At 38.9% G+C, this 14,900-nt stretch overlaps 1 protein-coding gene across 11 annotated transcripts in view; it reads left to right on the forward strand.

The window, feature by feature from the left end:
* LOC129769399 (cell adhesion molecule Dscam2) overlaps window positions 1–14,900 on the forward strand; it is a 405,723-nt gene that overhangs the window by 269,435 nt on the left and 121,388 nt on the right. The window lies entirely within an intron of this gene.

Consider the following 14,900-nt stretch of genomic DNA (forward strand, 5'->3'; position numbering starts at 1 on the left):
GAAATAGACCGCTGTTATTTGTCTAAGGTACACTCACGGCAGTACGCGTACACACTTGCAAATAGAAACTACAATAATCACCGGATACACACCGTGCCCCATCAGTTAAGATCAAAAATGAACCAATGAATACTTCAGCGATAATTAAGCAAAAGGAAAAATTCTGAAAACAACTGCCAAACAAGTTCCGAGCAACAACAAAAGAACAGTTCATTAAGAAACTTCAACCTTTCAGCAATAAACCCCTGAGCCTCTCAAGATTCTTTCCGTTGAATTTCCTCCGAAGTTTAGCAATCTTAATTACACACTCACATCCCCTTTTCTACCCTCATTCGCTGCTCGGGATTTTGAATTTTATTTTCTGCGCTTACCTTCAACGGTGCCAGGAAAAAACCGAATCCCAATCAAAAACATCGTCCTTCTCCTGCCAGCTTCCGCTGTTCGGACAACACACAATTTTGATCATTCAATTATTCAATTATTCAAAAAAGGGAAATAGAAAAATGTACTGAACCAAAAAAAAAATTGTGCCTTTTCTGGCCGCTCCATTTTGAATGATTCTGTCCAGAAAATGAATTCTACACATTTTGTTTGGACGGTAATTTGTGACGTCCGTATCTGCACAGCGTCCCTCCCCATAAAAATACAAACTGGTTGGAATTCTGTCCACCCACAATCCCAACCAAACGCCCATTTGCCAATTCATTATCCAATTATGCAAAAAATCTCAACAACACAGCAGAGAGGGGAACGCTTAATCATATTCTTCCGGAAATGTCAACGCCTTTGGAAAGGAATATATTTATCTCACAATGCAGACCCTTTTTCCCCTTCTTTTTGTCTCAATGAAAAACAGAAAACAAAAATATTTCCCAGATTTCTGTTCGTTCTTTTTTTTGTACATGACAAATAAGATGAACAATTAAATGAAACGTTAGCTGTGATGTTTTATCGCGAATAAAATGCCGCTAGCCTAGATCTTCTGCTGGAAACATTCGCCCGAGGAGATGATAGCGGAAATGCCTGATCTATTATTGTGATAAAATCCTGCCGCAAAGCCTGTGGGCGTTACGGTTTTGTTTTCGCGACAGACCCTTTGTTTTGTTTAATTAATATACGTAGTGTTTACAAACAGAGAATGGTAAATTGTTACTTGAATATAATTCCTATTCTAGAATGTTAATACTAGATTCAGTAAGGGAACACACACTCCACAAAAAAAATTAGAAGAATAGAGTGTAAAGTCGAAATTTATAGGTGATTTTTGAAATGCTGTAATTTCGTCTGTCTTTCTGTCTTTCTGTTGGTGCTGCCTTACAAAAGAAACACACATCTCTGCATCAAGTGAAGGTTTTAGGGGACAATCAAAACTTCTATAGTGATTCTACACTTCTCCTTCTCCCTAAGGAGGGGCTGCCATACAAATGAAACACAAATTTCTACATAACTCGAGTTCTAATCAAGCAAATGGAGCCAAATTTGGCAAGTGGAGGTTTTATGGGACAAGAAAGGTTTCTATGTTGATTCGACACTCCACCCTCCTCTCTAAGTTTGGGCTGCCTTACAAAAAAAATGCAAATTGCTGCATAACTCGAGAACTAATCAAGCAAATGGAATCAAATTTGGCATGTGGAGGTTTCAGAAGGCTAGAAATGTCCCTATTGTGGTTCGACACCCCTCCTCCCTCTCTAAAGGGGAAGGGGGGAGAGGCTGTAGTGAACTGCCATAGAAATGAAACACAAATTTCTACATAACTCGAGAACTAATCAAGCAAATGGAGCCAAATATAGCATGTGGAGATTTAAGGGGCAAGAAATATTTACAAATGTTGGGGTTAAGTTGAATGGATTGGCTTTGACTTTGACATTGACTTTGTTAGCAGAAAATTTTGTTAGTCCGCAAAATCTTTGAAACAACATAAAGAAATTGATGTTTCATTTTTTCCCGATAGTTTTATCCACTACAACTACACATACCAAGACAGAAATATGTTAGTGGAATATTCCAAAACTTGAAATCCGGATACTTAAGTGCATACGATGGTAGCTTCTACTACCAAAAATATAAAATTACCGTGGAATCACAGAATTCCACGAAATAATGTTATATTTGCTCAAAATTTGTAAATATCTTCATTGTGTCGTGATTTTAAATCCGGACACTTTTGCTCAAAGTTCTAGACACATTTTGTCCGCAGCATTTCTTGGAGAGCAATTAGTTGTTGATTTTGTAGAGCTTATTATTTTGTTGTTTTAGCTAGGTACTATGCTTGACATAACACTAAATTGATACAATATCAACTATCAGTCACATCAATTCAACATGCAGAAGATTTTATGGTTTTGGTATGATGATTTTCATTATATGAAAAAGTGTCATGATTAAAAAGCCGTCCGAATCTTCGAACGTATATGTACCTAGTTTCAATATGTACCTAGTTTCAATAAAATCGAAATCTTCGATTTCATTGAAACTAGGTACATATGATAGAAGCTACCTAAAATATCAATTTTCATCATATGGCCAATTTTAATTACCACTGATTTTTTGAAAGGGCGTATTAAAAATCATTGATATCAAAAATATAGATAGGGATTCCTTCAAAAAATCGTAGCTCAAAATCCAGATGTCTGATTAAAATATGATGTTTGAAAAAGTTGTTGAAAAATTAATGAACTTCTTAGCAAAAATAAAACTTCTAATGCACTGTTGAAAAATCTGAATCAAAATACCAAAATTAAATTTAATATTAAACATTGCTTCATTTTAAAACAACAACCCATGAGATTAAAATACTTTGTAAAATCGTAACCACTAAAGAAAAGTAACATAAAAATGGAATCCACAAAACTATATTTAACATTTTATCCTAGGATTAAACGTTCCCGAGATATAATCATTGTTGCGCATCTAGCTTAGATAGGATAACTAAAAATGAATTAAAATAAAGGGTGTGTCACATCAAATTGCATCACGGAAAAAACGCTGTAGAAATTTAATTTTTAGGAATTATATCTTCAGCTTTCGCTTATAATCAGATAAGAGTGTATAGATCACGTTGGCCATGCTTCACTGTCAATTTTTCGTAAATTTGGAAAAATGTCGTCGAACGAAAAAGAGCGTCGTGAATTAATCCTGTGCACTCATTTCGAGAATCCGGAGTTGTCACATCGGGGCATCGGTAAGATGCTGGGATTCGTCCAATCCACGGTCAGCAGAGTACTAAAACGATACTTCGAGAACCTAACCATCGACCGAAAGGTGAAGAACGGCAAAAATGGATGCTCAATCAGTGAAAAAAATCACAAGCACGTAGTTAAGCAGTTTAGACGTGATCCGAGAAGTTCGGTCCGGGATGTCGCCAATAAGCTGAATTTGTCAAGTTCATTCGTCCAGCGGACCAAGCAGCGGGAGGGCCTGCGTACATACAAGGTTCAGAAGGCTCCTAACCGCGACGAAAGGCAAAACATGGTGGGGAAGACGCGAGCCCGGAAGCTGTACACCGAAATGCTGATGAAGCCGCATTGCCTGGTAATGGACGACGAAACCTACGTCAAAGCGGACTTTCGTCAGCTGCCGGGCCTGTTGTTCTTCTCCGCAGAGGACAAATTCAGCGTTCCGGAGGAGATTCGCAAGCAGAAACTATCCAAGTTTGCCAAAAAGTACATGGTGTGGCAAGCGATCTGCTCTCGCGGAAAGTGGAGCGCCCCCTTCGTGATGACCGGCACGGTAAACGGGCAGGTTCACCTTAAGGAGTGCCTACAGAAGCGCTTACTACCACTATTGAAGCAGCACGAGGGTCCGACCATCTTCTGGATCTCGCTTCGTGCCTCTATTCAAAGGACGTGTTGGAGTGGTACGAAGCCAACGGGGTCACCTTCGTGCCAAAGGAAATGAACCCGCCCAACGCGCCGGAGCTTCGCCCAATAGAGAAATATTGGGCGATTATGAAGCAGGCCCTCCGGAAGAACCCAAAAGTTGTCAAATCGGAGGCGGACTTCAAGAGAAAATGGATTTCTGTTCAAAAAAAAACTACAACCTGACGTTGTACAGAACCTTATGGACGGGGTAAAGAGGAAGGTGCGAGCATACGGGCTTGGGCTCGAATGATGAATAAAAAGAAAATGCCAAAAGTTGTTTAATAGTTTTTATTTTACTGTCTAAAATTTTGAAAAGGATCGGTCTACTGGGCGAATTTCTACAGCGTTTTTTCCGTGATGCAATTTGATGTGACACACCCTTTAATCAAACATCAAATTTGTAGTGCAACGCGCATTAGAAACACAAAATAATGCCAGCAAGAGGAAACCACATGTTTCGTTTCCTTTTTTTTTCAATTGTTCTATATAGCTCCCAAGATAAGCGCACCAGAGATAGCGCATTAGACGAAGGAATAGAAGTAAATATTTATTGCCGGCAATTAGCTAGATGTTTCCCACTTAAACCTTTTTCGTGGGAAACACGCTTTGATAAGACCCTAGGCGAGAGCACTGTATTGGCCACCCGAGGGGTGATAAAATGGTATGCTTAGATCTCGCCCTTTATCGCGCATGGAATGAGCGCGAAGGGCGGAGAAGGAATGGGGCAAAGAAAAAAAATGTTAATTTACTATCCCACGCAGGTGACGTAGTGGAGGATAAGAACAGGAAAATATAGATAGGGATTCCTTTGCCAGCAATAGCAATCAACAAATAGTTAAGCCGTAAAATCTTCACCAAATTGAGTCCTTTTAGCGATAGCCATGGGAAACCATGGGATGAATTTTTTGTAGCAAATAGGCAGGCAGATAACCGATGCGGTTTCGGTTATCTGAGTAGGAAAGGGAGATTTTTTGCCTTTCTTTTAATTTTAAGCTAGAGTAAGAATGCGTATATATATAGTCCGAATTTTTACTCAATAAGTCAGTTCAAATATTAGTTCAATTTAGCTAACGACCGAATAAAGTCAAAGTTCCTGGGTTTTTTTTTTTATTTTCCGCACCGATCCATCCGATTCCAGTTGAGTTCCCAGAACTCCTAACATGGAAGGAATTCGAAAACACAGGTAAGAATAACAGAGCAAATTCCAATCCGAAAAGGCAACTTACTTCACTCGGACGGACCATCCTGGAGCTGTCGGATTCAGAAAGGGTAGTGGCTGCCCTAGTCGAGATTTGCTGAATTCTAGTGGCTAAGCCAATAAGAGAGCCCTTAAGGCAAGATTTTGAAAAGTAACAAAAATCCAGGGAAATGAGTTTGCTGGTTAACATTGGTGGCTCCAGAGAGGAGGAGCCAGGCCAAATATCGACAAAATCCAATAACCAGGGAAACTTTGATTCCCTAGTTAACAATCATTTTTATAGTGAAAATAATGTTAGTGAATTTTCTATGCGATATCGGAGCCTTAGGCCGAGGACATAGTCTACGCGATGCGATGCGAAGTGATCAATAGGAGCACATCGCGTGGTATGACATAGTGAACGCTTTAGATCGCGCGGTTTTTTTTTGACGTTTCAATAATATCACAATCCATTCCATTCTACATGTAAACAACCCAGCATCAGATATCCCAGATATGATAACATGTTTGAAAAATAATTGAATTGTTGTGCAATATTTGATTTAGTAAAACATTTATAAGTAAACGATATTTTTCTCAAAAAAAACTTCACCGAATAGTATAGCAAATGAAACATTTTTTAAGTGACATTTGCTTACTTTTTTCTCTTGTGTCTTACATTAATTTTTATTCACTCAATCAATTTTCATTTTCATGTGCATGTATTTTCTTGCAAGCTTTATGATAAGCCACAGTCAACGATATTGAAGATTTTTTTCTGCAAACATGGGAAACGGAAAGTCTGAACGTAATATCGTCTTTTTTAGAAGTCATTGTAATAAAATATAACATCAAGAGTGGTGTATTAAGTAAATTAGAATAAAATTAAATGAATTATCAAACCAAATGAATATAATAATTTGATAACTCAATTTTTGTTTTCGCTCGATAAGTTCGATTGTGAAGATATTCATGAAAATCATCTGGCAACCATCAATTGCGTTTACACGCGGCAAAACACTCACGAACAGTTTCGCCGCATTGAAATCCGCATAGCGTCGCGTTAACTACGACAGGTCCGGGCGGTTTGCATTAGATTTCCATATTCATGAACGAAAAAGCTTTCTCGCAAACGTTTTAATCTACATTTGGCAACGCAGAAAAACTGATAATGTGCAAGAATACTCTCAATCAGCATGTATCGGCATCTACCTACCTTGTATTTGAAGTTACGAAGTTAACCGCACCACGATTTAATTTGTCACGTGACACACTTCCAAACCTCCAAAGGGATGCTGATCGCTTACTGGCAAGAGCAAAACTGGTTGATAGAAATTGAAAGTTCTGGATCGTGTGAGAGCTGCAATCGGGCGGAGCTTAATTTGCAATGATTTCTATCCCCACAGTGTTCGTTCGTATTTTAATTATGCTGGGCTGCTGCGTTAGTTTGAACTATTCAATAATTGGTATGCGAATCATCAAAATCCGTTCGGTTTAAGTTGTAAACAAAACAAGTAAGCATAAGTAGAAAATAATAATAATGGATGCATTGTTGAGACATCGATCCGAGGAGACAGAGAGCCGTCTATTCGTTCGTGTCTCTCTCCCTCAGCTATTACATTATTGTTACTATTATAAACGGTGAAACTTCGAATGCCATTCGCTTTATCCCTTCGGGAAGGTCTTTTAGAACATTGCCAATGTAGAATTCTGAGGGTGAACCATCGATCAATTGCATAGCGGACACGATTCCATTTACGCGCCTTTGTAATAAATGCAAACGTAGGGAGCTTGAACAGCATAATTGGCTTTCATCAGTGTCCCTAGAGAAATCATTACATGTTCAGCGAGTGATTTACACGTTATTTTGCAGTGATATAAAGTTGAAATGCACAGAACAAATGCATTATGGAATGTCATTCATAAAAGCAGTTGACTGAGCGCTGGCTGGAACTATGTGCTAGAAATCGCAAATCTTTCCTTTTATACCAAATAAGTTATCAACGGGCGGAACTTGAGTTGCAATATTTTCACTATGTCCATAGAATGAAGCCTGCATTTGGCTCGCAGGGGTATATGAATATTGTAACGCACAGATGCATAAGAACAACCTCATTAACAGTACAAGTAGGTGACAAAATTGTGCAGAAAAAATATATGGGAAAAAAGGAATGGCTCAAATTTTCGGTAATTTCAACCTTTTATGGATTAGGGAATCGTAATCTATAGCATATTTAGCAAATCTTAGGGTATTTTCGATTCGATTCTTATACAAATCATCATAATCCGTTCGATTCAATAAAGAAAGATTATTAACATTAATTATTTCATAAAACGTAACCTTATTTCTGATTTGGAACCCTTACTGAAAGACGTAGTCCCACGTCAAAAAAACGCTTAGAATGCAAGCGCGATAAGTAAAAACGAAATAAATTAATTTTTTTTGATGATGTTATGCAAGTTAAACAAATGCGATGCAGCTTGGAATCATTTGAGAAGGCCGACACGCAAAATCAGCTCAGCCATCAGTTTGTTTTGAAAGTGTTCCTCTTTTCGTGGTGAAGAATTTGTAACGAATTCATAAATTCGTTCTGTTTTCAAAAAATATGCGGGATGAAAACAAAGAGAAAAAAATGTTTTGTACATCACGTCGAAAATACGACATGGTGAGGTACAAAGATCATTAGATTGGAAAAACTAATCCGTCCTTAAACGTTGTCAATTACGAAAATTTTCAAATACGCGCTATAATGGAACTTGCATCATGATCAGCAGTTGCGTTCGACGTTTTTGGAAGCAATGAGGACAAACCTAAGGCATTCGGAAGCTGATGTAGTAGAAAAAAATATCGAGAAGAAATTAAAAATGGATTTCTCTTTGTTTTTTACGTAGGATTATGTCTTTCGGGAACATATTGGGGGTGCAAATCGCAAAACGAAAATCGATCACATCGTGAAAAATGTCCAATTTCAAACGCTTATTGCTCAGTCATTTCATGATGGATGGATGAGATTTTTGCGTCAATCGATCAGGACACTGCATAACAATTCATTACTATGAATAAAATAATATATTTTATGAAACCATGACAATTGAAAAATCTCAACCAAACGGAAATCCCGGGTTCTGATTGGAATACGAGAATACGATTATTATATGTAGTATATGAGGAGCTCAAAGGGAAAGGAGTGTAAGTGACATGTTCGATTTTCTTTTCTTCGACTCTCTCTTTTGGTCATAACTTAGCTGCGAACACATTCCCAGCTTATTTGACAATAGGTCAGAACCTCAATTACTGATATCTATATCAAAATCAAATTCGGACGTTTTTGCAGCTGAGTTATTCACGAAAAAAAAGTGAATGAAGATAAATTCCATCAGGTGACTTACACCCCTTTCGTTCTGATCCTCTTATATATGATTATGTTGATATAATAATCATCCACGGAAATATGATTATTATATTAATACTAGCTGACCCGGCAAACTTGGTCCAGCCCAAAATTTATTTTCGTTATCACATCCTCGTTTTCTTGCTAAGCGCTGTTCATGGGTCCAATCGCAGAATTATTCATTGATTGATCATCTAATCTACCCTTTACCTTTACCTTTACCTTTTACTATAAAATTCCTATCAGATTATTTTCAGACACAATTCTCGTTCAATATTTTTCAACCACTTGCAAATAACATGTTTCTCCGTTACGTTACATGCCAAATTTGGTTTTATTTGCTTGATTAATTCTCGAGTAATGCAAAAATTTTTGTTTCATTTGTATGGCAGCCCCTCTTAAGGAGGGGGAGGGGTCTCAAACTACCGTAAAAACATTTATTGCACCCTATAACCTACACATGCCTAATTTGGTTTCATTTGCTTGATAAATTCTCGAGTAATGCAGAAATTTATGTTTCATTTGTATGGCAGTCCCCCCTTAGAGAGGGGGAGGGGTCTCAAACTGTCACGAAAACCTTCCCCGGCCCCAAAAACCCCTACATACCTATTTTCATGTCGATCGGTTCAGTAGTTTTCGAGTCCATAAGATTCAGACAGATAGAAAGACAGAAAGACAGAAAGACAGAACGACAGAAAGACAGAAATACAGAAATACAAAAATACAGAAAGACAGAAAGACAGAAAGACAGAAAGACAGAAAGACAGAAAGACAGAAAGACAGAAATACAGAAAGACAGAAAGACAGAAAGACAGAAAGACAGAAAGGCAAAAAGACAGACAGACATCACTCCATTTTTATATGCATAGATAGATGATTATAATATGAGTTTGGTGTATGATTTTCTGCTGATGTGAGTCACATATTTCACATATGCCTGAAACCCGATAATTCAGATTCAGTTGTTTGTCCAAGCAAGCTGTGGCGGCAATATGTGGTCATAGTGCACTTGTTCGCGTCCGATTCGATCGCTCCGGAAAAATACTATCGATGTATTCATCGAGAGCATATGCGACACGCGAGCAAGTGGGGCGGGGCGCTTACATCGCACATTCAGTTGGTATAAAAACAGGTAGCATTCGTGGATTTCATCCTCTCCCACTTCTCGTTTGATGTTCATTGAAGCAACATCGTTGCCGGCGAGCGTCGAGTGGGAGTGGATTGTCTTTCTCAAGACAGATGAAGCAGCAGTATTGAGTAGAATTTCTTTCCACAAGTGTCCTTCTAAGGGATAGAGGCGAATGAACTAAAAAAGTTTGAAGCCTATTAAAAAAAAGACGGGTGGGTAATGTCGGGGACATAACCGGAGTGACGTAGGACTATACAATGGGGACAGCTTTTGTTAAATATATTTTAAATATATTGTTTTATTTTCTTCTCCTACGTGAATACCTACCTATCTACCTGAAAAATGGATTAGTTTACTGTTCACTCTTTATGAATATGTTGATGGTTCTGAAAAGAACCTTTGGTGTTGTGTTTTTGTTATCACTCGATATTCCCATCTTGTTCGGTTAAACCTTCCTGTTTAGCTATTGCGTTTGCCACTCGCCACAGCTTTCACAGTTGGAAAATTTCTTCCCATCCAGCTTGTGACATGTTGTTCAATAAATTACATTTAATGCGACGTGCCGGAGAAACACTTTGCCACTCACTGAAACAAATTGTTGCCTTGATGAGCGCCGAACCGAAGCTGCTCTGTTCTTGATGCGGGTTTTCTAATTGTCGTGAGCAGCTTTGCAAGCCAACTCGAGCACTCCGACGGCCGAAACTCTATAATCGCTGTTAGGTATACTGGTGCTCCGGCACCAATCCGTTCGGCCTAGTTACCCTTGCGGAGCAATCAGTGAATGCGACCAACAGGGAACTGGAGACCTGCACGGTTCGAGTGAGACTTTGCCTTTCCCTTAACTTGTCCTCCTTTGTTACGTCCACGATGCCGATGCCGTACAACCACACGGGTTTACGGTTTGAAAGAAAATAAGATATTTTTTGGGGTCCGCGTGTTTTATACTCTAGCGGTACACACTCACAGGATAGAGACAAATCGGCAGACTCAGCCAGAGGGGCGAGTCCAACGAGACGAACGAATGAGCGTTCAAAGGGAGCGATGGCAAAAAAATACATTCATTACGATTTGTTCGCTCGTTGGATTCACATGCAGGTTAAAAAGGGTCCTTTTCAGGATCACAAAATTATCTTCAATCTAAAGAGTTTATTGTTTTGTTATCACTAGATATCCTCGTCTTGTTCGGCTAAACCTTTCTGTTTAGCGATTGCATTTGCCATTCGCCACAGCTTTCACAGTTGGAAAATTTCTTCCCATCCAGCTTGTGACATATTTTACAGTAAATTACATTCAATGGCACGTCGCATTACCACCACTCAGTGTCGGATTGGAGGTAATTTTAACCTGTAATTGAACATTTGCGATGACAGTGGTACAGTGTCAACTTTCAATGTGGGGTCATAATTTGGACCCCGAACTCTATGTTTACAAAAATGTCCAACTAAATATGTCGCATTACAAGTCGGTCCAATTAGCTAAATGTCGAGATAAGTGTAAATTACTGTACTTTCAATCTAGAAGCAATTTAAGAATTGGTGAAAAAATCAATTTGTGTTTTATTATTATTTTGGATAATGTTTTAGAAAGCATTGAACTGTATTTCCTAAACTCTTTTTTTGGAAGGTATAATGGCCCTGAAAAGCGCCTTGTTTTATGGAATGGTTCCAATTTAGAAAACATAGTACTCGTGGTTTTAATAAAAACCATTTCGAACGCCCTCGATGCCGCCTTGTTCTGGTTTTGCCACCAAAGCAGTTTGTATAAAGAACAAACTTTTTTCTTCTGCTACCTGAGGCCGTTTTGCGATTGGGTTTGCCACTCGCTGCAACTGCCTGTTGTTGTCTTGATGTCCACCGAACCGAATGTGTTCTGTTCCGAATGCGGGTTTTCTTATCGTCGCGAGCAGCTTTGCCAGCTAACTCGATCACTTCGGCGGCCGAAACTATATAACGCCGGCTAGGTGGACTAGTGCACTGGTACTAACGCGCTCGGCCTAGCTACCCTTGCGGGGAACTCCAGATCAACACGGTTCGAGCGGGATTTTGCCTTTCCCTTCACTTTTCCTCCTTTACCATGTCCAGACATGGCTGCTTGGGTTGGTTTGTTGATGTGTTGTGATGCGAACCGATGTGGTGTACGGTTTGAATGAGAATGATCGTTACGGAAGGAAGGAAGGTCTTGTATTATAGAGACTTTAAACTTTTTCAGTTCATTCGTCTCTAGCCTTGAGAAAGGCCTTTTGAAAACTCTACTCTATTCTACTCCAGCGCTACCACCTCCGCCCTCTTGCCTTGAGAAAGGCACTCGATCCCTCGCCGTCCAGCCCGTCCAGCAACGATGTTGTCCAGTCGGTGTCCACACAAAGAATGGATCGTTACGGCAGCGGAGCGGGTATTTTTAAGCTGACTGGCTGGCTCGAGAATTACGCATGTGTGAGACTGCGACCAATGTTTCGTTCATTGTTTTCTTTTTCCTTTCCAATCGTGCTTCATTCTATTTCGCTGCTGCTCTGGTTGCCCGTTTTGGTCGGTACGATTTGAGGAGCACAAAATGGACCAATCAAAAATGGGCACTTAGTGCATTTTGACAATGCTTGATATTTCACAATTATTCAATTATTTATCTCAAGTAAAATGAAATGTTATTCGTTATGATAGATGCGAAGATATATTTCCTATCAATTGATGCAAAAACCTTTGCGATCTATTGAGAAATGCTCGAGTTATAAGCGTTCCAAATCTTGCATTTTTTCCTACTTGTTCAGTGCCTAGATTTCCATTTCACCCCCTATATCTTCCGGTTAGACGTAGTCCTACGTCAAAAAAATTGGTGGAATTAATGGATTTCATCATTGCGCTCTGGTAGTCCTACTGAGAAGGTCATGCCTTCATCCCTAAAGAGTTTGCAAATAAAGAGGGGTATCCCTTGCTGGTGGTGGCCACTACCCTTGACGTTTTCGCTGCTTTTTTCTGGATCGTGCTCACTGCGTGGTAGTTCCCTACCACTATCCCGGTGCCCTACTGCTGGTTGACGGTGTTTACCAGAGGAACGTACATTTTTTATTCGGTTAATGGGAAACGTAGGGACTAGCGAGGTTTGGACGCCCAATAAGAATCTTTTTATAGACAATTTCTAGACATTTCCCAAATATGTTTATCAATAACTGATTCAATAATCCTGGTGTACTTTGTGATTTCCTTGATTGTGATTTTTACTCCTGGTGCTTGTGATATCGAGGACCCTTATCCGAACATTTCTTCAAGGTCTCTTAGTGCTTGTTTTCTACGTGGATTCACAACCTTAGCGCTATGTCGTTTGTCCCCCGCAGTTTTTTGTCCCCTGCTACCTGTATAATTCAACACACCATCATTTGTGACAACCCAAACAAGCTGTGGTGACAATATCATGCCGCATACATTTATAAATTTAGAAAGCAATATTCGGCATATCCGAATATTGTTTTCTAAGTGAAATCACAGCCTTAGTGATGTATCATTTGTCTCCGAATTTTGACGTAGAATAACGTCTCATGGGGGTACAAAATGAAAAACTTAAATCGTTCGCATTGTAAAAAATGTCCAATTCCGAACGCTTATCACTCAGTCATTTCATGATAGATTTATGAGATTTTCAAACATCCGAAATCAGCATTCAACAGTTAGCCTAACGTAATCCTACGTCAACTATGCGGTCGTGTCTCAGACACAACCCTCCTATGACTTTTTCTTCGAACCTTTAAACCAAACCTAGAACGTTTCTGTGGATCCTTTTACCACAAATAATTTAATTAATTAAATACCCTTTCGTTTTTGATGATAAATGTTTCAATAATCGTATCGTTCGTATCGTTAACCGAAAAACAATAAACAAATGGAATAAAAACAATAAATTCCTTATAAGGTTCATTTGCTGCTTCAACAAAAAAGGATGGTTGTGTCCGAGACACAACCGCATAGTTGACGTAGGATTCCGTTATCTTGGATATGTTTGAAGAATTACATCGTAAAACTCTTTGATAATAATTTGGTTTTAATGTCTCTATTAGGGAACACATTTCGGTAGGAACAAAAGCATGTATTTGTAATGCCGATTCCCCCCAGGCAGCTTGGTTTAGATGTCTCTGTTAGGGAATACATTTCGGTAGGAACAAAAATTCCCCCTACTTTCATATATCTGCAATGCCAATTTCCCCCAGGAAGCTTGGTTTTGATGTCTCTCCTAGGGACCCGCCGCATCTGTCGTCAATTTCGACCAATCAGAAGTGGGTATGTCCATTAGGATAGGGGTTGAGATTTTTCAATTGTTCGATAGTTAGTTTCATGACATATATTATATTATTCAATATAAAAAATTGTTCTGGAGTGTCGAAATCGATTTACGCTAAAATTTCAATCAATCCATCATGAAATGACTAAGCAATAAGCGTTTGAAATTGGACGATGTGCCCGATTTTCGATTTTCAAATTGTACCCCAATATGTTCCCGAAAGGCGTAATCCTACGCAAAAGTTAATTTCCCACAGTAGTTTAAAAAAATGTAAATGCAGTTTTTCAATGCTTAAAACATCTACTGTAATATTGCAAATCGTTTTAAAATGATATGTTCAGCCGTTTTTCTTGGCCGATCGAAAATGATGAGTAAATTAGAGGAACACTTCGTCGCAAATCGCACCAATGTACAAAATGTCATGCGTACACTTGGAATGAATGATCTCAAACGACGTATAGAAAATAACGCATGAAGACATTTGAAAACCATCATCATCATCAATGCAAATAAACGACACAAAGAGAAAATTTGACAGCTAGTTTGTGAAATACATCAACTGCGGACCAAATGACGATGTGAAAATTAACAGTATGTTCCTGGAAGTAGATCATTACCTTCCAACATCACCTAACGCCTACAGCGACAACAACGACTTTCAAAATTCGAGCGAAACTTTACAGAGCCCATAAAGCGCAAGCGAGGTGTTGTAATGCCTTGAAACGATTACATCATTTCGAGGAGAAAGAGGCTGATGTGCTCTACATTTGCGAACCTATTCAACAAGGAATACAATGCGTTCCTCGGAAGAATTAATTTGCTGGAAAGAATTCGCCCCGGGATGATGGTTTCTTTTCCTGAATAATCTGATTATGTTAATACTATCCACTCCCGCAGGACGGAATCTGAACAAAATCTTAATTACTCTGGTGAAATGGCAACTAGAGACTTCTAGCGCTTTTCTAACAGAACAACGATGCATCCTACGCTTCCGGGGCGATATGAATATAATGAATATCTTTGTAACAGATAATTTCGCCTTCACTAACAATGTTATTTTCTTTCCTACACCCTTC

Source organism: Toxorhynchites rutilus, chromosome 2, assembly GCF_029784135.1.
Source record: "Toxorhynchites rutilus septentrionalis strain SRP chromosome 2, ASM2978413v1, whole genome shotgun sequence".
Lineage (NCBI taxonomy): Eukaryota > Metazoa > Arthropoda > Insecta > Diptera > Culicidae > Toxorhynchites > Toxorhynchites rutilus.